Source organism: Taudactylus pleione, unplaced genomic scaffold, assembly GCF_031769625.1.
Source record: "Taudactylus pleione unplaced genomic scaffold, aTauple2 ptg000116l, whole genome shotgun sequence".
NCBI lineage: Eukaryota > Metazoa > Chordata > Amphibia > Anura > Myobatrachidae > Taudactylus > Taudactylus pleione.
The window spans coordinates 17,958,102-17,982,741 of NW_028284518.1; the positions used below are offsets into that span (position 1 = coordinate 17,958,102).

The 24,640-nt window shown below is 47.3% G+C and overlaps 1 protein-coding gene across 2 annotated transcripts in view; it reads right to left on the reverse strand.

Annotated features, from left to right (window-relative positions):
• RIPK1 (receptor interacting serine/threonine kinase 1) overlaps positions 1-24,640 on the reverse strand; it is a 103,512-nt gene that overhangs the window by 68,387 nt on the left and 10,485 nt on the right. The gene's annotated exons all lie outside the window — the stretch shown is intronic.

A 24,640-nucleotide genomic window follows, 5' to 3' on the forward strand; every position in this document is an offset into this window, starting at 1 on the left:
GGATCTCCTTAGGTATTCCCAACCTGCTAAAGACATGGACTAATTCTCTAGCAATGGTCTTGGTTGACGTATTGCTTCCAGGTACCTGATAGCGTAATCCATTATCACCAGAATATATTGATGGCCCCGGGCAGATTTCATCTATGGCCCAACCAAATCCATAGCTATTCTTTCAAACGGAACCTCAATAATGGTTAACAGAACCAGGGGACTTTTGAAATGTGGCCTTGGAGCATATTACTGACATTCAGGGCAGGATGCACAATAGTCAGATACCTCTTTATGGACCCCGAGCCAAAAAAACCTCTGCACAATTCGCTCAGTAGTTTTCTCTACCCCTAGGTGGCCTGCCGTTATATGACCATGGGCCAGATCTAACAGTGTTCTTCTGTATGCTTTGGGAACTATTAATTGTTCCACAATATCTTCCCCCTTCTTAGTCACCTGGTACAACAAATCCTGACATACTGCCATGTGAGGATATGACAAAGGTCTATCAGGGTCTATGGGTTTACCATTAATCACTTTGACATTCTCCCTGGCTTTTACCAGAGTAGGGTCATTCAACTCCTCCATGGCAAAGACCTCTCTCCTGACCTCAAGATCAGGCAGGCGGTCCACGGGCTCAATAACACTCCCCACCTCAGTGGGAGGCACACCACTTGGAGAGCCACCATCACGCTCCGCATTCTCTAGATCGCCAATCATACTAGAAAAAGGGAACATCTCTGACTCCGCTTCTACGTCAATAACCCTCTCAAGAGTCAGGGTGATTTACCTCTGTGCAAAATCAGCTTTCCCACAACTTCCTGAAGTGAGCAGTCTCTCCCCAATATTGCATCATTCATTAAGCCCTGTATCAAACCCACAGAGACTATTGCGGAACCACATGGTGTTTCTATGTTCACTTCTGCTGTAACAAAATACCGGCTATCCTCATGTATGCAGGTCACACCAACAGTTTTCCCCTTACGCTTCAAGGGGTTCACCAGTTCAGCTTTCATAAGTGTAAAAAGGCTACCAGAATCTAACAGAGCCTCTACTCGGTTGCCTTCTACAGTGAGTATACACATGTGCTTATCTGTCTCAACCTGCCGGTCAGCAGTACAGGCTGGTTGTGCAAAGAAAGACATCCTGCAGTTGACATGAGCAGTATCACATTGCATAGGTCCAGAGGTAAGTGAACAATTAGCCACAATATGGCCGAAACCAGCACATCGGAAACATGGAATTACATTAATATCTAGTCTTTTATGGGGTAGGAACCTTCCTGGCCTGGCTGGCCCGTCTCCAGGTTCCACACCCCCAGTCTTGAGTACATTCCACCACCCAGCACCCTTCTCCCCTGGAACAGTCTTACCTGTGTCAATGGGAGTTCGCCGATGCGCCATCGGGGCTCGGTGGGGCACACTCATCAGCTCCTCAGCCGCCAAGTACCTCTCCACCAGTTCAACTAACTGGTCTGTGGACTTAGGGTCTATATGGCTCACCCACTTGCGCAGAGTTACAGGTAGCGATCACAGATACCGGTCCATCACGACTCTTTCCACGATCTGTGGTCCTGTCAGCGTCTCGGGCTGTAGCCATTTTGTGGTTAGATGGACGAGGTCATGCATTTGTGAGCGTGAAGGCTTTTCCATTTGGAACTCCCAGGGTGGACTCGTTGGGCACGAACAAATGAGGTGACTCCCAAGCGAGTTAGGTTCTCCTGTTTTAGTTTTACATAGTCCTTTGCATCAGCCAGGAACAAATTATCGTAGGCCTTTTGTGGTTCTCCAGACAGGAAGGGTGCCCAAAGACTTGCCCACTGTTCCTTGGGCCAACTCTCCCTGTCTGCGGTTCTCTCAAACGCCGTGAGATACACCTCCACATCATCACTTGAAGTCATCTTCTGTAAAAAATGACTGGCGCATATGGAGAGAGTGTGGGTTGGAGGGTCAGCGGATGCATCTCCTGACCGGGCTACTAGGTATTGTACCACCTCTTTTATGGCCTGGCTGTTTTCCATTAAAGCCTGGCGGTTTTCCGCTAAGGCCTGGCGGGTTTCCTCGATGGTGACTTGTTGTTGCCTCTGGGCGGTCTCCAAGGTGAATAGTTGCACCCTGGTGGATTCCTGCTGGATTTTGTTCAGTTCCTGCTGAGCCCTGGTAGTTTCTTGCTGAGCTGCCGTAGCTTGGAACAAGGCTTTAACAATGTCCTCCATGTTGTCTTTAGGGGTAGGCTGAAAGCAGAACCTGGCCTCTCTGAGCATCTGCCTACGCCACATTCATGGATTTCAAAACTACGTATCTTTCGCTTTAAATTTTAAAGGAAATTTTTTCTTGCTGCAAACTTCAGTGTGTGATTGCCCGCATTCTCCACCAAATATGACACAGTCGGGATAGGGGTCCCTCTCCTGGGGTAGATGGACTCCCTCTTTACACACACAGCAGCCGTAGAAACAGGATACAAATCTGGGGTTTTCGTACAAACTGGTCGGCACCAGTCTTTATGTTTATATTCATTTGGCACAATAAACAAAACAAACATAAGTCCTAGTCCGGCTGGGCACTAGCTACACAGCAGATTACCTCTCTATAGTAATGGTAGGGCCTATTGCCCTCACCATCAACAAAACACATGCACAGTACTTACAACAATTATCACCAAGTGTCTCTGAACAGGCTAGTCTGCCTGCTCTCCCAGGTGTGAGACACTCAGCCACAAACAAACCATGCTTATAATTAGCCATTTCCAACCGCAAGCCCTAATGAGTCTGTTACCAGGCTGAAAGTCCCAAAACCTGGAGTGGTCTGTGGAAGGAGCCCTCCCTCTCCTCACATCCACACCCCCAGGACCCAAACCGGCTTTTCCAAAAGACGATACTCTGGTCTGCTTACAAAACAGACTTCTTCTGGGGGTTTATAGAACACATAGGCCAAAAACCTAGGACAAATGTACCTGCCATTGACCACTTTGCCAGTGTTTCTATCACAATATTATAATATATATATATATATATATATATATATATATATTTATTTATTTTGGACAGGATATAGCATAGATTGGGCTGCTGATGGTAATTTTATTGGGCCCAGAGAAACTCCTATCTTTGTAATGTATCTCATAACTGATTGCAAACTGAGGGGCTGATTAAGAGATGTAAGCAAACCTGATGGTTTACGCACATCTACAATTGTGCGAGATCTACGCATGTACAAATGCCGGACTGTGCATGTGCAGATCTTGTTCTGCAAGATCGCACGCTTAGTCTTCAAGCCCATTTTCCAGTGTGGTCCAAGGTGGCAATGGTCAGCGTTCTCGACAATGGGGGCGTATCTTCCGACGCAGCTTCACTCTCCACGGCACCTTGAAAACACTGGCCATCCTGAGTAACCGAAGGGTTACTCAGATGGTCAATGTTCACGTAGATGATCCAATGCTGCATCTATGTACACAAGATGCCTCCTGCAGCATTAGCATATTATTGCACAGCCGCTGCGTACAAAGTCACAGTTGCTGTGCAATAGGGTCCATTCCTGCATCAGGCCCTCGGACGCTTAATCATTTACATTGGAGGCCAATGGAGATTCTTCAACTACTACGGGGCATATGCAAGTTTTGATGGTATGTGACATCCTGTTACAAGCCGCAGGATGTCACGTGCTGTCCACAGCATGGCATGATTGGTTCCTTCCCCTTTTTGTACATGCTGGCCTTTTGCCGCCTCGCAGACTAGAACGTTCCTTGTAGATTTCTCAGCTCTGCTGCATGGTTAGCGTTCACATCTTCAGGGCTCGACAAATCCCAGGGGCCAGGTCACCATGGCTACCAGATTTTGCTGCCCGACTACCAGATTTTGCAGTGAGGAGATTCATGCCTATAGTATTGTGGAGTTCATATCATGCACAATAGGGCATGTGCTGAGTGTCGGATGTGGTGACTGCTGTGCCTGTGTCCGTCCCGGCCTGCACTGACGACTCCTCTCCATCCTGGCCTGCTCTGATCCCTGCTGTCTGCTTCACCCTCCACTGATCCTCCTGTATGTCCCGGCTGTCTACTGTCTCCTATCTCCGGCTGCATATAGCCCTCCGGTAATAGGGTCTAAGGGGGTCATTCAGACCCGGTCGTTAGCGCCGATGCGCTCGGACCGGGTCGATGGCCCCCCACAGAGCATGCGCACGATGGCGCCGGCATGCGTGAGACCCGCTACGACCGACAGCGCCGGTCATAGCGGGTCTGGATCCAAAGGGGGTGAGCTGTCGATGTTGATTGACAGCTCGCCCCATTTGGAAGGCGGGCCGGGGGGGCGGCAGCCCAAACGGAGGCGTTTCCATGGGAACGCCTACCGTTTGGGGGAGGCCCCACTGACATCACTAGTGATGTCAGTGGAGAGCTTCCGGCTCAGACAGAGCCAGAAGCTCTCCGGGGCTTACGACAAGGGAGACCCTACCCTAGGGAGCGGTCGTTAGAGCTGTGGGTGTTAACCCACAGCCTAACGACCGCAACAGAGGCGGGCGGTCAGGATGCAAGCGGCCGCCCACTTTCTGAGCGACCGCTTGCATCCTCCGACCGCCTCTGAATGAGGCCCTATGAGTGGCCAGGGAGCAGCTTCAGAGGGATAGTGGTGTGACCACGAGGGGAGGGGGGTTTTGTTGTACTTTCTGGCACCATTGTTTTATGTGAAACGTGGTCCGTTATTACTGGAGGGTGGGGGGTGGAGTAGGGGAGCTGGGCAGAGCAGTGAGAGGGCCTTCATTTTACTGTATCCATTCAACTGTGACCATTTTGTGGACTAGTATAGTGTGTATAACAGTTGCATAACACACAGAGCAGTGCTCCTCACTCCTTTATTTTTTTTAGGGGGGACGGTGGTCTGACTCATACACTTTCATCCTGGCTCCTAGATTTTAGAAACATTTGTCAAGCCCTGCTCATCTTACCTTGTCGTAGCGCATGCTGTTTCTCCGGCTTCCAGCCGCTCCGTCAAGCTCCTGGCTGCTACCGGCTGTTCAGCCGCTCCACTGGCTCTCCAGCTGCTCAGTCAGCCTCCTGGCTGTTACCGGCTGTTAAGCCTCTCCACTGGCTCTCCAGCCGCTCAGTCAGCCTTCAAGCTACCAACGGCTCTCAAAGCCGCATCACTGGCATCCAAGCCACTACATCAACTCTTCAAATTGTACTACTGGCTTAGCCACACCATCAGCGTACAAAGGCACACCATCGGCTCTCAAAGCCACATCACTGGCTTCCAAGCCACTGCATCAACTCTTCAAATTGTACTACTGGCTTTAGCCGCACCATCGGCATACAAAGCCGCACCATCGGCTCTCAAAGCCGCATCACTGGCATCCAAGCCACTACATCAACACTTTAAATTGTACCCCCGGGCTTTAGCCACACCATCGGCGTTCAACGCCACACCATCGGCTCCCAAAGCCACATCACTGGCTTCGAAAACACTTCAGCTCTTCAGATTGTACTGCCAGCTTTAGCTGCATCATCGGCTCTCATAGGCGCACCATCGGCTTCCTAGCCGTACTGCTGACTTTCCTCCCAGTATCTAGTATCTCCTGCTATTCTCTAGTTTCCGAAGGTATCAGTGTAAACCTCTACTACCCTGAGTATTAAGTATAGGCAGCCACTTAAGTACCAGTGAACATCTTCCAGTTCTAAGAGAACAGCGGGTGGCTGTTATTGGCAGAAGACCTCGTTAGTGTTATGGATAGAGCTACCTCCACGGATAAGTCCCGCAACAGCCTTGAGGGCTGAAAAGCCTTGGCTAGTTGTGGCCTTTGGGCTGTAGAACAAGATGCGACCTTTGGGAAGTGTAGCAGCCTTGAAGGCTGGAAAGCCTTGGCTAGTTGTGGCCTTTGAAGGCATGTGCCGCCGGGTTGACACAAGCAGCAGGAGGTTGGTTGCGTACTCTGGAAGCTGGAGTCCGGCCTGTGCCACCGGGTTGACACAAGCAGCAGGAGGTTGGTATGCGGACTGTGTATGACACAAACGGCAGGAATTACAAGCAGACAGGAGAACTGGATACTCGACTGAAAACAGGAGACTAAGTCAGAACCGGAAACACGTGAAACGCTATCACCGGCTTCAGAGCAGCCTTCGCACCAGCAGGAAATAGCCACAGGAGCCAAACCAGATCGGACCAGGGATGATGAGCAGCTGGTAGGAGTTGAGCAAATGACCGCCCAGTCTTCGCCTTGTTCAGTGTTCGCATCACGGCGGCTTGTAACAGTTAGCCTGGGTTCTAGGGGTTTACACGGAAAAGCATAGGAATCCGTATCACATCCCAAGCGAGACGTTGCAGTCCTTGCAAAAGTAAACAGGCTTTTACTAGCATTAGCATAAAGTTGCAAATGCAACTAGGGTCAGACGCTAAAAAGTTGTTGCAGCGGTTTGCAGCTCACAATCAGCTCCCATGTGTGTCAGAACGGTCAGTTATCCCAGTGTTGTTCAAACTGTTCATAGGAAACAGAAATCTTTTAAACTCTAAGCTCTCCGCAACATAAGTCTGATGGAAAGAACAGCTGCCCTGTTTGTCTGTCTGTAAGCTTCCAAAACAGGCAGCCTGATAACTAGAGATGACTAGTGAGTGAATGACTTGAATCATTTAGATGTTCGAATGATTCGAGTCACTCAAAGTTTGGTGTGTCAAGACAGTAGTGCATAAAAATAAAATTAAAAATACATCCCACTAGGGACAAATACCTAAAATACATGCTTGTGTAATGCATAAAAGCAAAAAGACAAAAGTATATACACAAATGCGGACAGATAACAATGCAAAAAAATTCATATACACTGTGGCCACATAGCAATGGCACCCTCTGCACCCACTATAGCTACGCCCATGCCTCCTATTAACAACAGCAATCCAGTACAACTGTTGAGCTCTTCTCTATGTAACATAAATATTATATAGCAGACCTACTGTAAACTACTACAGAGAACATGCATTAGGATTTTGTCACAAAGCTAATTTCCTAGCCTACATTTGATTATGGTTATGTTAATTAAATGCCATTTTTTAAAATCTTTGGTTAAATATTTGAAACGTGCAAACATAACATTTCACTGAATTTCTGTTATTTGAAGTTTATTGCACTAGACACAAATGGTAGTTCTTTGACTCTGAAAGAGAACACAGAAAATAAAATAAAAATAATACAGTTCAGTTTATCTGGCCATAAGTGCATTGTTCCAATAGTCTTCTAGCTTGCTCAGGTGATCTTTAGCAAACTGCAGACGGTCAGCAATGTTCTTTTTGGAGAGCAGCAGCTTTCTCCTTGCAATCCTGTCATGCACACGATTGTTGTTCAGTGTCTTCCTGATGGTGGACTAATGAACATTAACATTAGCTAATGTGAGAAAGGCCTTCAGTTGCATAAAGGTTACCTTGGGTTCCTTTGTGACCTTGCAAACTATTAGATGCCTTGCTCTTGGCGTGATCTTTGTTGGTCGGCCACTCCTGGGGAGGGTAATAATGGTCTGAAAATTCCTCCATTTGTACACAATCAATCAGTCTGACTGTTGATTGGTGGGGTCCAAACTCTTTAGAGATGGTTTTGGAATCTTTTCCAGCCTGATGAGCATCAACTCTTCTTCTGAGGTCCTCAGAAATCTCCTTTGTTCGTGGCATGAAACACTTCCACAAACATGTGTTGTGAACATCAGACTTTGACAGATCCCTGACAGGTTGCCCACTCACACCTGATTGTCATCTCATAGATTGACAATACCTGACTCTAATTTCACCTACAAAATATCTGCTATGCCTAAAGGTTCAAATACTTTTGACACTCACAAAAATGTGATATTGGATCATTTTCCTAAAAAAATCCTACAGCGAGAGAGAGAGAGAGACACACACACACACACACACACACTTTATTATTCACAAAATAGAGGAACAGGAATGCAAGAATTTGGCCAGGTCATCACTAGAACAAGGGTGGCTGAACATAGAAAGAGGGGTGGCAAGCAAGCACGTTTACCACACGCATAAGTGATCCAACCACCCCCACCGACACCAACAAAACCACAACCAACACACAACCAGACACATATAAAAGTATCATAGATGTGGAAGCAGATCTACAAACCTGCAGGGAAACAATAACTATAAAACAAAAATAAATTAGAAGCACTAGAAGAGGATGTAGGGGAGGACAGAACAAACAAATCACACCAAGACCAAATAATCCAATAGACACCAAGGGTATATTCCACCTCAGCACCACGGCACTCTCCAATAAAAACGTCACATTACTTAACAAAGGCCCCAACTTTGCACCAGAAAAACAACCTTAACAAGACATTCCTAGACAATCAAACTCATTAGAATAACTGATACTGAAAAAATACTTCAAGAATTATATAAATCCAAATTACACACCCATGAAAATGACAATGGTTTCAAACATTCAACCCTCAAACCTCCATCACATTTCTAACCCAGTCGTATGAAAGGACATCTTGTCAACCCTTTTAAACTTTAGTCCTAGAAGACATTGAATAAATATCCACACAGAACATCACACACAAGTAGAAAACACGACACTGCAAAAACCACAAGAAAACTGAGACACAAGAACCTATAAAACGCCTCAAACATGACCTGACAAAGGATTTCCACAAGACAATAAACATGCTTCGACTCGTACGTAATAAACTATCAACAGGGATCCTCACCAAGCAACTACATGATTTCATACACATCTTATAAGGGATGTAGTTGGCATCCCGGGGTGCGGGATGCCGACGGCCTAAATACCGTTGCCGGAGTCCCAACAGCGTCGGGATCCCGGCTCCAGTATCCCAACCGCCGGCATCCCGAAGGTAAGTATCGGGCGTTAGGGGAGGGTTAGGCACTAGAGGGAGGGTTAGACACTAAGGGGGGAGGGTTAGGTTTAGGGTGTGGGGAGGGGGAAGTTAGGTCTAGACACTAGCAGGGGAGGTTAGCTTTAGGCACCGGGGAGGGAAGGTTAGGTTTAGGGGGAGGATTAGGTTAAGGCACTAAGGAGGGGAGGTTAGGTTTAGGCACCGGGGAGGGCGGGTTAAGGCTAGGGGAGGGGGATTAGGGTTAGTGTTAGTATACTTACCTTTTCACTCTTGCGGTGTCGCTGTAAGTATTCTGACCAGCGGCATCCAGATCGCCGGGAACACATACCCAACCGTCTCATAATACCTGTATTTTTCTACCTACCAAAGATACACTACACAAAAACATACATAAACCCCCATAATCTCAAGCATCAAATCCATGACAGTCAACATCTCCCAATACATAGATACCTACCTGCAACTCTAAGTCAATAGCCAACAGTCACATTTCAGAGACACAAATACCATATGGGACCAAGACCATTGGCTAGCCACCAGTAATATTACATCCCTGTAAACCATGTTTTGTTTTGTTTTTAAATTGAGTTTATTTATGAAATTCTTTCCATAATAAAAGAGAAAAAACAATACAAGAAACAAAATCCCCCCACCCCAATAAACCTGAAAAAAAAAAACATTTGTAGTATACAGCCATTGTTATATAAACCCAATAATAATAATAATAATAATAATAATAATAATAATAAAGTCATATCCAGTATATAAGAAAATAAAAAAATAAATAAAACAATTTTAAAGATATCTGCACAATAATTCTCAATCATCCAAAACAGCAGTAAAATTTCAGAGTTTATTACTCAGAATACCAAAACATTATTATGCCGCCCCGCCAGGTGCCAGCCCATCAGTGTCTGAAATCTCACTCCCTCCAGCAACATAATGGGAAGGAAGCAATCCATGGGCCCCAAATACGTTCATATTTGAGAATACAATTTTGCTTAGTATATAAAAATTGTTCATGCCCCCATCACTTCATTTATCAGCCCACACCACTCAGCAAAATTAGGGCTCCTAGATGCCATCCAGGTGTGGGCAATACAAACTTTTGCCATAGTTAATGCATTAATTATGTATTGGCCAGTTAAACGATGAACCCTGTCCAAGAGACACAAATCACAAAATACACATTGTAGGGAATAAAAGGAGAATACTACCTCCTGTTTTAGTGAGACAATTGGTGACTCGGGACCAAAATACTTGGACAGCAGAGCATTCCCAGAGGAGATGCCAAAATGAGCACTGCGGAGTAGAACATTTAGGACACCTATCAGTGGCACCAGACCCAAATCTACTCGGTAGCAAGGAGGTAAGATACATCCTGTGTAATAAAAAAAAACTGAATCAGTTGAAATCAAACTGCAGAGGTGGCAGACAGAGGGCCACTCAACATTAAATACCACTCTTCATCCTCTAATGGGCCCAAATCCTCCACCCATTTAAGTCTAAGCGGTGCTAGGGTATCATCTGAGTTAACAGTAAGGAGGTAAGAGTAAATTCTGGAAATCAATCTCCTACCACTAGTCACTTGCAACAAAGCCTTAACAGGATCAGGAGCACATTGTGGAGGGCCAGAAGAAAACTGGATGGATAGGGCACGACGAAGCTGCAAATAGTGGAAAAACATAAAATTCGGGACCCCAAATTCAGTCTTAAGAGTGTCAAAGGTTTTAAAAACCCTGTCACTATACAAATGTCCAAGGGAGAAGACCACCATCCTAGACCACAAAGAGCTACTATCAAATAGGGCCAGTTCTCCTAGAGCGGAAGAATGCCATAAGGACAAGTCAGGGTGTGTATGGGATTGTGGCAATAAATGTGTTTACTTGGATGTTATAGAATTGGGCAGCCTGCTTTCTTTAATTTAAAGAGGAAAGATAGCTATCTATTAGTCGAAAAATATGAGGAGAAATATAAACAGGAGCCTGCTGAAAAACAGATCAAGTCCGACATAGACGACGTAATCCAAATTCCCAAATATTTAAACCTGGAGGTCCATTCCAAGAGAGTATTCGCAGCCGAGGAAGGACCATGAACAGGAAGAATGCAAGATTTATTCCAGTTAATGTGCAGCCCAGGAAACGGTCCAAAAGAATCTGCATAGAAAGTCACCGTGTCAACCTTTTGCTGTATCCGAATCCCCCCGTATGCCGGGGTGACTTCTAATAAACACATGCTAAAAGGTTCAATGGCCAGGACAAAAAGGGTCGGGGAAAGAGGACAGCCCTGTCTTGTACCTCTAGAGAGGCGTAAGGAAGGAGAAACATACCCGCCCTAAAGGGAAAGAATACAGTAATTTAACACAGGCTATAAATCGAGGTCCCATCTCAAAAACGGAGCAGAATCTCCCAAAGATAGTGCCACTCCACAGAATCAAAGGCCTTGGCTGCGTCCAAGGACACCACCACTGCCCCGTCATACATCCACCGAGGTCGCCAGCTGCAAAATTGAATACAATCTCCTAAGATTCTGTGAGGTAGGTTTCCCTGGCATAAAACCTGTCAGATCGGGATGTACCACCTCACGAATCACCCAGCCTAAGTGCAAGCATTTTAGCCAATATTTTAATATCTGTGGAAAGGAGAGAGATTGGGCGATAAGAGCCAGGAACAAGAGGATCTATAGGGATCTAGGGATCATCACAATAATGGCCTCCGACATAGAACAGGTAAGACAGTTCATTAAAAAAGGTCAAGGAGTATAGGGAAAAGAAAATGCTTCTTATAGAGCTCAATAGGAATCCCGTCCATCCCTGGGGCCTTACCCCCCAGAAATGAAGAAACGCCCACCTCAATTTCCTCTATAGTAAATGGAGAATCAAGAAATGCCCTACTGTCCGGAGAAATGGATGGGAGGGATAGATGTCCAAAATATTCAAGTAACTCTTCTAAAGTATAGTGAGCCTGGGAATAATAAAGACTAGCAAAATACTCAAAAAACACATTCGCAATAGCAGGGGGAGAGGAGTACAAATTACCTAAATAGTCCCAAATTTGAGCTATACCTGTAACAGGTCAAACCTCCCTGGAAATATAAGCCAAGAAAGCTCCTGATTTATCCGAATCTGAATAATGACTATGTTTAACAAATAGCAGGCGTCTTCTGGACTTATCTAAAAGGAAATCAGATAATAGTTTAGCTGCCTCCATATAGGAGGATCTAGCAATAGTAGAGCTAGAGGACAGATATTGCTGTTCAAGCAGTTTTCCCACGATTTTCAAGTTCCACTTCCTTTTTCCTATAAAAAAAGTTTTGATACTTATCCTCCCAATTAAAGAACCGCGTAGGACAGACTTAAAGGCATCCCACAAAATATCAAAGGAAATGGAACCGGTATTCTCAGAGAAAAAAAATCACACCCTTGAGATTCCAATTCCGAACCAGCACCCATTAATGTGTGCCAGTAAGGATTGAACTTCCAAAGAGTGACTTCTTGGAGCAGCAATATCAATAGCCAACACTAAAGGGGCATAATCCGAGAGACCACGAGACCGGTACTCCACCTCGATAACCTGCAGAACCAGCATCCCGGATATCAGAGCAAGATAAATCCTAGAAAAGGAATGATGGGAGGCTGAGAAGCAAGAGTACCGAGCCAGGTGAGGATGCCGAACCCGCCAAATATCCACCAAACCAAGTTCCCCCACTAAATTGGAAAAAAATGGGGGGAGGGTCCAGACACAACCGAACTCTCATGCCACCTATCCAGGGTAGGGTGTAATACATTATTAAAATCTCCTACACAAATAACCGGGGTATCAGGGGACAAAGAAATAAATTCGGCAGACTTTTTCAGGACTACACTAGTATGAGGAGGGGAAATATAAACAGCAAGAATGTGGAGTGGGAAGGAGTGAATAGATGCCCGAATTAAGACATATCTACCCAAGGGGTCAATCCCAATATCATCAAGCACAAAACCGAGGTATCTACAGACAAGAACTGACACTCCTCTGGAATATAAGGAATGCGTGTAGTGATAGGCCCAGCCTATCCTGGGTTTACACAATGCCAAGACTGTCCCACCCACCAAGTGTATTTCCATAAAACATATATCTGCCAGAGTCTTTTTCACCTGATTCAAGACTAAAGAGCGTTTGACCCGGTCATTGAGGGCCTGGACATTCCAGGAGAGAACTTGGAGAGGGGGACCTAAGCTAATAGACATCATGGGGTTAGCAACACACCAGTGGGAAGAGGAGATACAGACACCTGAAACAGCACCGATGAAGGCACCTAGCGAGACATGGCAGACACAGCAGAAAAAAAAGGCACAGTAGGAACTGAGAATAGCAGTTGTAAAACATGGCAATGGCATAAAATAGAAACATAAAATATCCCATACAATAACCTCAAAAATACCCCGTCCCTCCACCCTGTATACCCATCCCAACCAGGTATACCTAGATCATCCTTAACCTACCAACTGCAAACCCTGGAACAAAATACCTAAGTAACTAACAAACCCTTGTTAATATAAGGGGCAAGAGAGGGGGAGCTAGTCTTACCTCAGCCGTAAGGAGGAGTATCGTCCAGGCCCAAGGCAGAATTGCCCACCCCCGGCACCCAGCACAACCGACCATAAAGATCATAATATAAAATAGATACCTCAAAATATTAGCAAATGGAGAGCGCCTAAGTGCAAATAAACACTAAACTAGTAATGTCCAGAGACCTAATATTATAAACCAGAATAATGAAGAAAGATAATGCTTATAAGTAAGCACAGCTCAAGAGACAGCAAATCCAGGTCAGTCCGGAGGAGCATCACCGCCACGGCCCCTAAGATCCAGCCATGTCGAAGCCCCACGTGGGCAATCAAACAAATTAGGTCTTCCATCAGCCACCACACGCAGACGGGCAGGAAACAACATGGCATAAGAGAGGCCCAGATCAGGTAGACAATGTTTAATCTGTACAAATTGGGACCTAGACTTCTGGACTTCCATAGAAAAGTCCGGGAACACAGCCACCCGATTTCCATTGTATTACAAAGAACCACGTCGACGAGCCAGACTAAGGATCGCATCTCTGTCCTTGAAATGCAGGATCTTGGCGATGAATGTGCGAGGGGGAGCACCAGGAGGAAGAGCCCTAGAAGGGCTACGGTGCGCCCTTTCCACCGCAAAGTGGGCAGTGAAATCTTCCAGCCATTTTTCCAGAAACGTCTCTGTATGAGAACCTTCCATCTTCTCGGGTACACCAACAAATCGGACGTTGTTTTTGCGAAGTCGACCCTCAATATCAGAGATTTTGGAGCGACAGGCCACCGTGTGGAACTCTTGGGTCAAAAGCCATCCCGGAGCAGTGACATCTTCTAATGGTGGAAGCTAGAGTCTTGGCCTCACCAACATGTTCTCGCATCGTCTGCATAACATGAAGCATAAGGGAAAGTTCCACACGAACTTTGGAAATCTTGCCAGACAGCGTTTTCTCAGAAGAAGTAATTGCCTGCATTAGGTTATGCATACTGATCTTAGGCTCCAACGGGGGGTCTGCAGGAGCAGGCAGAGAGGAGGGTTGAGAGGAATGAGACGGAGTATCTGAAGAGATGGATCCCGTAGCCCCACCAGTTCCTGAACGGGAAAATCTCTCCAGCTGCGCAGTGGCCGACTGCTGGGACCTTTTTTTCCATTAGTTCTAAATCACAAGCTTCAACAAGATAGAGGAGACAGATACAACAATGAATGTATAGCACAGGAACAGCAGGGATCAGGTATATAAAGACCCCACCACCAGTTCAGAGGTCAGCAGACAGAAACAGCAGGCAGTGGAGAACAGTGCAGGGAGGCAGCCAGTAACTGGAATCAAAAGGGAGGAGGGCTGTGCAGGCAGGGAAATCACCTGTGATGTATGAGTGCAGATAGTGAGGATTCAGTGAGATAATTGTAATAGCAGACCCAGCACCACAGCTTCACTCTGGGTAATACAGTAGCAACAGGCAGCAGAGTCAGCCCACAGTCCCTTCTCTACAGCAGAATCCTGATCCAAGATGGCGGCCGGATCCAGATAAACGCAATCTGCAGAGGCCCCAGGTATCCTCAGGACTCCAGGGAAAGGATCAGGCACCTTCCCAGCCGCCCAGGACAGAAACCAGCAGTGTGCCACATCCAGCACTGAAGACAGGAGCAACAATAACAGCTGGGGCCGAATCAAAGATGGCGGCTGTGATCAGTAATTGCGAGTCCACAGCAGCCCCAAGTGGGAAAGTTTCCCTCCAAACACAAGAGGTGGTGAGCGCTGGAGCCAGGAGCCACAGCAAATACCGGGGCAAGATCCAAAATGGCGCCCGCGATGAGGAGACACTGCAGAGGGAGATCCACAGCTCCTACAGCACAGCAGGCCGGTAACACAAGCAGACCTCAGGACTCCTGGAGCATGGAGAGGTAAGTAAATATATGTCTGCAGGGCCCGGGCATAGGGTACAGGATGGTATTTGGTGGATATTGGGGCCTAGGAGCTATGGAGTCAGCCTCCTACATCCAGCCCATCCCTGTAAACCATGTTTTGTCATTTACAAGGACATACTCAAACACAACTATTTCTGGTTTGAAATAATTCTATTACCTATAACAAACAGGGACAGCCACTGAACAAGATTTACACCTAGCTATGCAACCTATTCCTATTAGCGTTCCCGCTAGGCTGTTTCAGCGGGGTGCCCTATTTCTGAAGGGCAGAAAGCATCCTGAACTCCAGCGCGGCGCCCCACTGAAACAGCCTGCGGGTTCTGTCCTCCACCCGCGGGCCGCAGTCTCCCGTGGGTGGAGAAAACGTCAGAGCAGCGGTCAACGCCGGTGAATGGATGCCTTTCTCAGTGACCGCGGCGCTTGGGTGCTGCCCAGCATGTCTGTAAGGTGCCGGGCACGCCCCCAAGAGTGACGAAAAGGGGACGCGTCATAAAGACACGCCCCCTTTCATTGGCCACACCCCCTTTTTGGGCACATGCAGAAGTGCCCTTGCTCTATGTTCGGCGCCCTGACCGCCGGACCTAAAGTGAACACTACATATGGATGGTGAAGGACACAAACATCTGGTGGAAGCCACGTGGGTGAAGGAGATGGTGTAACTGAGGAAGTCCTACTTCCCGTCATTAAATGAAACATAAATTGAGTGGAAAGATAAACTAACCCGTTTTTATATGGGTTCATTTTTATTATTTTAATATATTGTGCATCATTTTGATATAATTTATTTTTACACTTGGATACAATATATGTTTTTTTATATTATATGAATATACGATGTGTAGAGGAAAAGGAATTATTATAAACAAATCCAATATAGCAAGCCTGGAATTAGGATCCTAGAAAGTGATCCAGGTGGATAATAATCCCTAATTTATAATCACCAATCAAATGAGAGTGTGGTATTTAGAACAGCAGGGTGGAACAAGGAACATCCACCTTGAAAAAGGGCAAAGAAGTGGCTGAAACGCGTAATTGTTCCTGGTGCTTTGCATTTCTTCTTGTGTGGTATCCTTGATTCTCCTACCTGAACGGCACACAGCGGCCAGTAGCCCGTTACCAGCATACCTGACGAAGCAACGACTGCCAGCGCTCCTGCTTTAAAGACTGGATTGAATGCAGCGCCGTGACCACAGCTTCCCCCGCTTGTCAGCTACAATCAGCGGATGGGGAGTCAGACTGGATCTGATGTTAAGCTACCTTGACCTGTCTTAGGGGGACGCCCCTTACTAGCCGTCAGCGTTTGGACACTATATATACTTGGATACACTTGCTTATTACGGCCTATACCCGGAGGTAATACATTGACTGTTTATTCTTCTATGTGCATATGAGGACAGTCTGGAAAAAAAGACTCTCATTGAATCATTACTAAGTGGCGTTTCTGGAATTAACAACTTAGGTAAAAAGAACGTTTAATTGTTCAAGCTGCTACTAATCCTACACACAGGCTCTATATTGTCTATGCAATGTATTGGTATTTATTCTTTAATTTAAAAAACTGATATGTTCACATGTTATATATGGATCAATATTTAACTTGGTAGCGTTAATGATCTTAATTGTTTTACCTCAGATATTGCTTATAACACTAAAGAGAAAGAGATTTATACTTATACATGGTGTGATATCTATGGTGTTTTAATAGGATACTTATATTTAAATAAATGCTATTAATTGAAACTTGCACTCCAGCGCAGAATCTGTTTTCTCTATCTGCATGTGCAAGGACTAAAACGCCCACTTTGAGAGTCTTTAGACGCTGAAATACCACTTAGTGCAACAGATGCAACCATTTGTCAAACCATCAAAACTTGCACCAAGCTCATACTAGCTGCAGTATATGACTGATTTAAGCATTAGAGTTCGCAACCAGTTAGGGTAGTGTCGCTGGGATGTCGCATAACTTACCGATAAGACAGACCGTGTCTGGATAACCACCTCCTAGTCACCACCCAGGGACAACCAGTACATTTCCTAAACACTTCTGATACCGTAAGTCTCAATCGTAACTGCACTTCTGTGCGTAGACATCATGGGACACGGTCTGTGCAACTTTTTATGCTAAAATAACATGCAAGTATACAGATTATAGACCCAACCACAAGTAATCAAACAGATCGCACAAACAGAAGCAAACCAGGGTTTCCCACAAGAATATCACATTAATACAACATCCATCCAATTTTCAACACGTTTTGTACATATACACCAAGTATGAAACACATTGGAAATTACTAGCGCCGCAGACTGAATCCTCCCAATACTGACAATATCTGGCCTTCCCCGGCTCCCACCAATTGTGGAGCGCAGAGACCGGAAACATCAGCAGGGAGAGGAGACATCAAACGCGACCAAAGAACCGAAGGGAAGTGACAGTGCAAGATTAGGTAAGGAGGACTTCCAGCCATAAATTACCTATTCTCGCACTCACCCGTCTTCCTAGAGGCGCAGAAAATATTGGAATAGAACTATAACATTATCACTAATCTGCAACTAATCTTATTGCTTTTATTCATTTTTAATGTTACTTTTATTGTTTTATTGATTTATTGCTTGTTGCCAAGCTAAAATTTTATTGATACTGTTGACACGCTTGATTTTCAAAATAGTTCCATTAGAAACCTAACTTGAGCTGCTCTAGCACACACAGTCAGTCTTGTATACAATTTATAGACATTCTCATCTTGCATACACGCAAGGCATCCTAACAGTACAGAAGCAGGAAGCATGCTCCCCCATCCTCCAGCATCTCGTTCATTGCACTGAACATGGAAAATGGATGACCACACTTTGGACCCTTCTTCACACATACATACACAACATCGCACTGACCCTTAGAACACATACCCCCATTTAGCACAATAAGCAGTGATCGCGCTGAGCCAAAAAAAAAAGTGGGTCCCAGCGACCCCTCACTTTAAAAAATTGGGGTCCTACCCAGTGCTCGAAGTGGTAATTTTGAAGTGGGGGTATGGAACATTTAGTTGAAGCCCCCCCCACCCCCACAAAAAAAGCTTTAGGGACTTTGACAAGTTTCAGCCTCTGCTTCCATCACAACACCGGCACCTCTCACTACCTACTTCCCTCTTCTAACCCCTGCACCTCACACTACCTACTTTCCTCTTCTAACCCTTGCACCTCACACTATCTGGAGGCTGCTTCCCTCACCCACCCCCTGCACCTCACACTACCTGGAAGCTGCTTCCCTCACCCACCCCCTGCACCTCACACTACCTGGAAGCTGCTTCCCTCACCCACCCCCTGCACCTCACACTACCTACTTCCCTCTCCTAACCCCTGCACCTCCCACTACCTGCAGGCTGCTTCCCTCACCCACCCCTGCACCTCACACTACCTGCAGACTGCTTCCCTCTCCCACTCCTCGCACCTCACACTACCTGCAGGCTGCTCCCCTCTCCCACTGCTTGCACCTCACACTACCTGGAGGCTGCTTCCCTCTCCCACCCCCTGCACCTCACACTACCTGCTTCTCTCACCCACACCCTGCACCTCACACTACGTGCTTCCCTCACCCACACCCTGCACCTAACACTACCTGCTTCCCTCGCCCACCCCCTGTACCTCACACTACCTGCTTCCCTCACCCACCCCCTGTACCTCACACTACCTGCTTCTCTCACCCACCCCCTGCACCTCACACTACCTGCTTCTCTCACCCACCCCCAGCACCTCACACTACCTGCTTCCCTCACCCACCCGCTGAACCTCACACTACCTGCTTCTCTCACCCACCCCCTGACCGCACACCCCCTGTACCTCACACTACCTGCTTCCCTCACCCACCCCCAGCACCTCACACTACCTGCTGCTCTCACCCACCCCCTGCACCTCACACTACCTGCTTCTCTCACCCACCCCCTGCACCTCACACTACCTGCTTCCCTCACCCACCCCCTGCACCTCACACTACCTGCTTCTCTCACCCACCCCCTGCACCTCACACTACCTGCTTCTCTCACCCACCCCCTGCACCTCACACTACCTGCTTCTCTCACCCACCCCCTGCACCTCACCCACCCCCTGTACCTCACACTACCTGCTTCCCTCACCCACCCCCTGCACCTCACACTACCTGCTTCTCTCACCCACCCCCTGACCGCACACCCCCTGTACCTCACACTATCTGCTTCCCTCACCCACTCCCAGCACCTCACACTACCTGCTTCTCTCACCCACCCCCTGCACCTCACCCACCCCCTGCACCTCACACTACCTGCTTCCCTCACCCACCCCCTGCACCTCACACTACCTGCTTCTCTCTCCCACCCCCTGCACCTCACACTACCTGCTTCTCTCACCCTCCCCCTGCACCTCACACTACCTGCTTCTCTCACCCTCCCCCTGCACCTCACACTACCTGCTTCTCTCACCCTCCCCTTGCACCTCACACTACCTGCTTCACTCTCCCACCCCTTGCACCTGACACTACCTGCTTCTCTCACCCTCCCCCTGCACCTCACACTACCTGCTTCTCTCACCCTCCCCCTGCACCTCACACTACCTGCTTCTCTCACCCTCCCCCTGCACCTCACACTACCTGCTTCTCTCACCCTCCCCCTGCACCTCACACTACCTGCTTCTCTCACCCTCCCCCTGCACCTCACACTACCTGCTTCTCTCTCCCACCCCTTGCACCTCACACTACCTGCTTCTCTCACCCTCCCCCTGCACCTCACACTACTTACTTACTACTACTTCCTCTCTCACCCCCTGTAACTCTCATTCCACGTCCGGAGTTGGCGCTGGCAGAATACAGCTTATCCTCCTCCTGTCCCCCGGCTATCAGTGGGGCTCCGCGTGCGGCTAAGCATCCTTCCTCCAGGCTTTGGACTTGGCGGGCGTGACTGTGAAACAATCACAGCATGGGCCAGCAGCCAATCGGAGGCAGCCGCGCAGCTGCTTCTAATTGGATGCCGATCTGCAGGCAGTGATTGGCTAGCGGATGGGACCAAATTTAAAGAGCCACCACTGATGTTTATTTATAATTGGCTGCCGGTCCGTGATTGGTTCAGACCGGCGCCGGGTTTCTTCTTTCGACTGTGGCTACATGTATCTGTCCTGGCATCGGGACCCGTCTCCCGATGCTCGATGAAGCCCAGCAGTTCACTGCTGAAAGTTGTGTCCCCAGCGGGACACATCTCCAGCAGCTGCTCTTTAGCTCCCAGCGACGGCTGCTAAGCGGGAGTTCAGACACAGGCTGAAGTGGCAGTATAGCATACCGCTGTATACCGGCTCACTTTGAGCCCTGGTCCTACCTCACATTATCTGGGTCCCATCTAATTGATGGTTTTCTGTAAATCTGTAAAACACAGTTGCCCCTGACAGTAAAAAAAAAAACACATCAGCTACATGATGTCATGTCACCGCATCACTATCTCTAGGTTCAGACTGCGCCTGAGCCACCTGGAAAAGTCCAGCGCTGCCAGACTACAATGATGCAGCACGGTGGGTGCAGACAGAAATTGTGGGGTTTAGTAGAAATTAAACAAGTAGAGCTCCCCAATCAGAGGCACACAGATAGGGGGAAGCGGGCAGATGCTCACAAAGGCTGGGTGGGCAGAGGCATATAAGGAGATGGTGAGTAGAAGGACAGAAGGGGCAGACGCACATATGGGGGATGGGCAGAGGTACACATGATGGCAGGCAGAGGCACACATGTGGAAGGGGGTAGATAGAGAGTGACAAAAAAATATATAAAAAAATTATACACATTAACAGACATACCTGGTGCTGAGAATGGGTGTGGGGGAAGTCAAAGAAATGCAGACACTGATTTTATATACTACCAGCAGCAGGGAGTAGCTCTATATACTCCCCAGGGCCCGACAGCAGATACATCAGATTGGCTGCCTGTCATTACAGTGCGCCGGCTGCGGGGAGCTCTCAGTCGGCTCTGCAGTACTTTATAAATCGGTGTTGTGAGCAGTCTCGGGACCTTCCCTGCTCACCACACTGAGCTCCGCACAGCCGCCACACTGAAATGACAGACAGCCAACCCTATTCACAGGCTGCCGGTCACACAATGCTGCCGGGCTGGCGAGTATGGACAGGTATATTATTATATATATGTAAAGCAGCCAGTCACTACAAGCATTTAGGACTATTCTACGAACCCACTCATAGGTGTGTGTGACCTGATATAATCCCAAAAGAGACAAAGTCATGGGGGCCCTCACTATAGTGCCAACTGGTGGTGACCATCATGCTGGTTTTTCCCCCACGGGTGACAGCACTCACACAGGGATGAGGGCCCCCACACAGGGGCAGAACTATGGGAGACAATGGAGGCGCCTGCCTCCGGGCTCCAGCTCTGAAGGGGGCACCTCCTCCATTGTCCACAACATATTCCCCCCATTTAGGGCTGTAACTATGTACCCAGAGTGTACCGTCATGGCCCTTCACGGCACCTGATTAGCCACCGTACACTAGTGGAACGCTCCATGTCAGACCATCAGCTGCTGCCTTTGCCTATCTATAGCCTGTCTGCATGCGAATTGCTACATTACAGTGTCAGCGCCACTGCCCCCACATACAGTACACACAAAGAGGTGAGGGCCCCCACATACAGGACACACAAAGAGGTGAGGGCCCCCACATACAGGACACACACAGGGGTGAGGGACCCCACATACAGGACACACAAAGAGGTGAGGGCCTCCACGTACAGGACACACACAGGGGTGAGGGCCCCCACATACAGGACACACACAGGGGTGAGGGCCCCCACATACAGGACACACACAGGGGTGAGGGCCTCCACATACAGGACCTGTACCAGGCTGTATACGTGCTCTGGCCCCGTCTAACCTCCACCAGGGGTCCAGGGCACACAGCTTGCCCCCCTGCATGGTGGCCTCAAAAGCCAGGTTATCGTGCAGCCGCAGCCCCTTCAGGAACCAGTGTACCGAGCTCACCGCAGGGGCCGCCATCCGGGCTGTGTATGTAGCGGAGTCCGTGCTGCTGTGTGCCAGGTGGTATACCAAGTACCCGGTGTCCGTGATGTGTTGAGCGGTACTGGGGTCTGTGCACCTGGCAGCCGTCAGGTAGCGCCCCCTCCCCTGAAACAGACACTAGGGGAATTCCCACTCAGGCCCCTTCTTCCACATGTACCACCCTGATGGCCCTGGGTGCGGGTCCCGGCGGTGACCCCACAGCGCCAACTACACTTACCTGACGCCGTCTTTAGAGTGCAGGGCCATCTTCACTCCGGATCGCCGAGATGCATGAGTAGTGCCGCTGGCTGGCCTGACTCTACCCTCTATTTTCATAGACTGCAGCCGGGTCAGACTCTTAATTCCCTTAGTGAGGATCCAGGGGATTGGTTGCAGCACAGCGCGTCCCCAGGGACCCGCCCATTCTAGAAAAGAGAGTCCTCAATACCGAGTAAAATACGTGCTATAGCGCGTATATTTGCGATCACTGATAAGACATATGACCCACCATGATAAGAAACTATACCCCCCCTATCCCTCCAGTCTCAAATCCTCACTTTTCTATTCTGTTCTTTTTTCACTGTTTCTCTGCCCTGTTCCCATTTTCTTCCTCCTCTTCTTTCCTTTGCTCCCAATTCTTCTCCCATTACTTAAACAACAATCATCACTACCATTTCCATGGGAGCTACAAATCACAGACCACTGGCAATTATTTAAACCCCATCAATTATACTGAAGAGCTTGCACTTCCCTGGAGAAAGCCTGGAAGGGTTAAGATGTGCTGGAAACATCCAAGCATGCCAATTGTTACAAAACAATAAAAAGAATGCTTTCACAATACTGATAACAAGACTGTTATACAGTAGTTGGAATCACATGCATTTTTCTATAATTACAATTGCTGCAATGGTTGGCTGCTGCGCCACTAATATCTCTACATTGCATGTTATATACCAGCATTATAAAAGCCATCAACACAATTGTTACATCCATGGGCGTAGCTTTAGTGGGTGCTGGTAAGGGGGCATTGTAATGTGACATAATCTGACGTGAAGGGCACTGTAATGTGGCATAATCTGACCTGCTCATTGTAATGTGCACTGGCACTATAATGTTAAATAATAAGAACTTGGGCACTTTAATGTGGCCCAATATGCAGTGGAGGTACTAAAGTGTTGCATAATATGAACTGGGGGCACTGTAATATGATATACTTTGAACTGGAGGCACTGCAATATGGCATATGAACTGGGGACACTGTCAATGTGAATTGAGGGTAGTGTGTGGCATAATGTGTAGTGGTAGCCCTACAATTTGACTTAATGTGAACTAGGGCTTAGGCATAACATTAACTATTGGTGTCTCTAGAAGCATTGGGACAGGGGCCCCTTCAAAATATTGCTATGGGGCCCACAAAGTACTGGCTATGCTTACATCACATGCTAAATTGTTACATTTTCCTTTCACGTTGATTGTATTACTCAATCTCATATCCACTACCTCATCCTTTCCCTCCTCTCTCCACAGGTCAGATTATCCCTCACCTAGGGGCCTACGTATAAAGTTTTTTTTATACAATCTGTTGAAACTACAGATTTTGCATGATTTTAAGTATCCCAGCTATGTAGCAATAGACTAATGAAAGAGATTGCACAGAAATCTCCTGCTAACAGTAAAGCATCCTGAGACCATTCATGTGTGGGGTTGCTTCTCAGCCAAGGGAGTGGGATAACTCACAATTTTGCCGAAGAACACAGCCATGAATAAAGAATGGTACCAAAACATCCTCCAAGATCAACTTCTCTAAAACCATCCAAGAACAGTTTGGTGACGAACAATATGGCTTTTCCAGCATGATGGAGCACCTTGCAATAAGGCAAAAGTGAATAGCAAGAAAATATCCTCTCAATGGCGCACAATACATATATTGATATAAAAGAAAGTCCTTACACAAAAATGAAAAAATAAATGAGTCCACAATTCTTCCTTTCTTTACTCAATTATTCCCATTCTTATAATGGATTCTCAGACTTTCAGTAGTTTCACTTCCCCTCAGATCACGTATAATCTCTCAAAAAAAGAGAAGAAAGAACATACTGCAATACTATCCAGAAATAGAAAAGATTTATTTTCAAGTTGCGCTCACATTTAAAATAATATAAATTCTAGGGTTTAAAATTAGTTGCCGAGTCCCTCTAATTACCCTCCCAGATGGATGATGGGTAGAAATCCAGAGGTCCGGAACTCCCCACGGCTTTCAGGGTGTTTAAAGGTAGCAGCCACGATATCCCAACAGTACGAGCACCAGCTTAAAGCTTTTCGGAC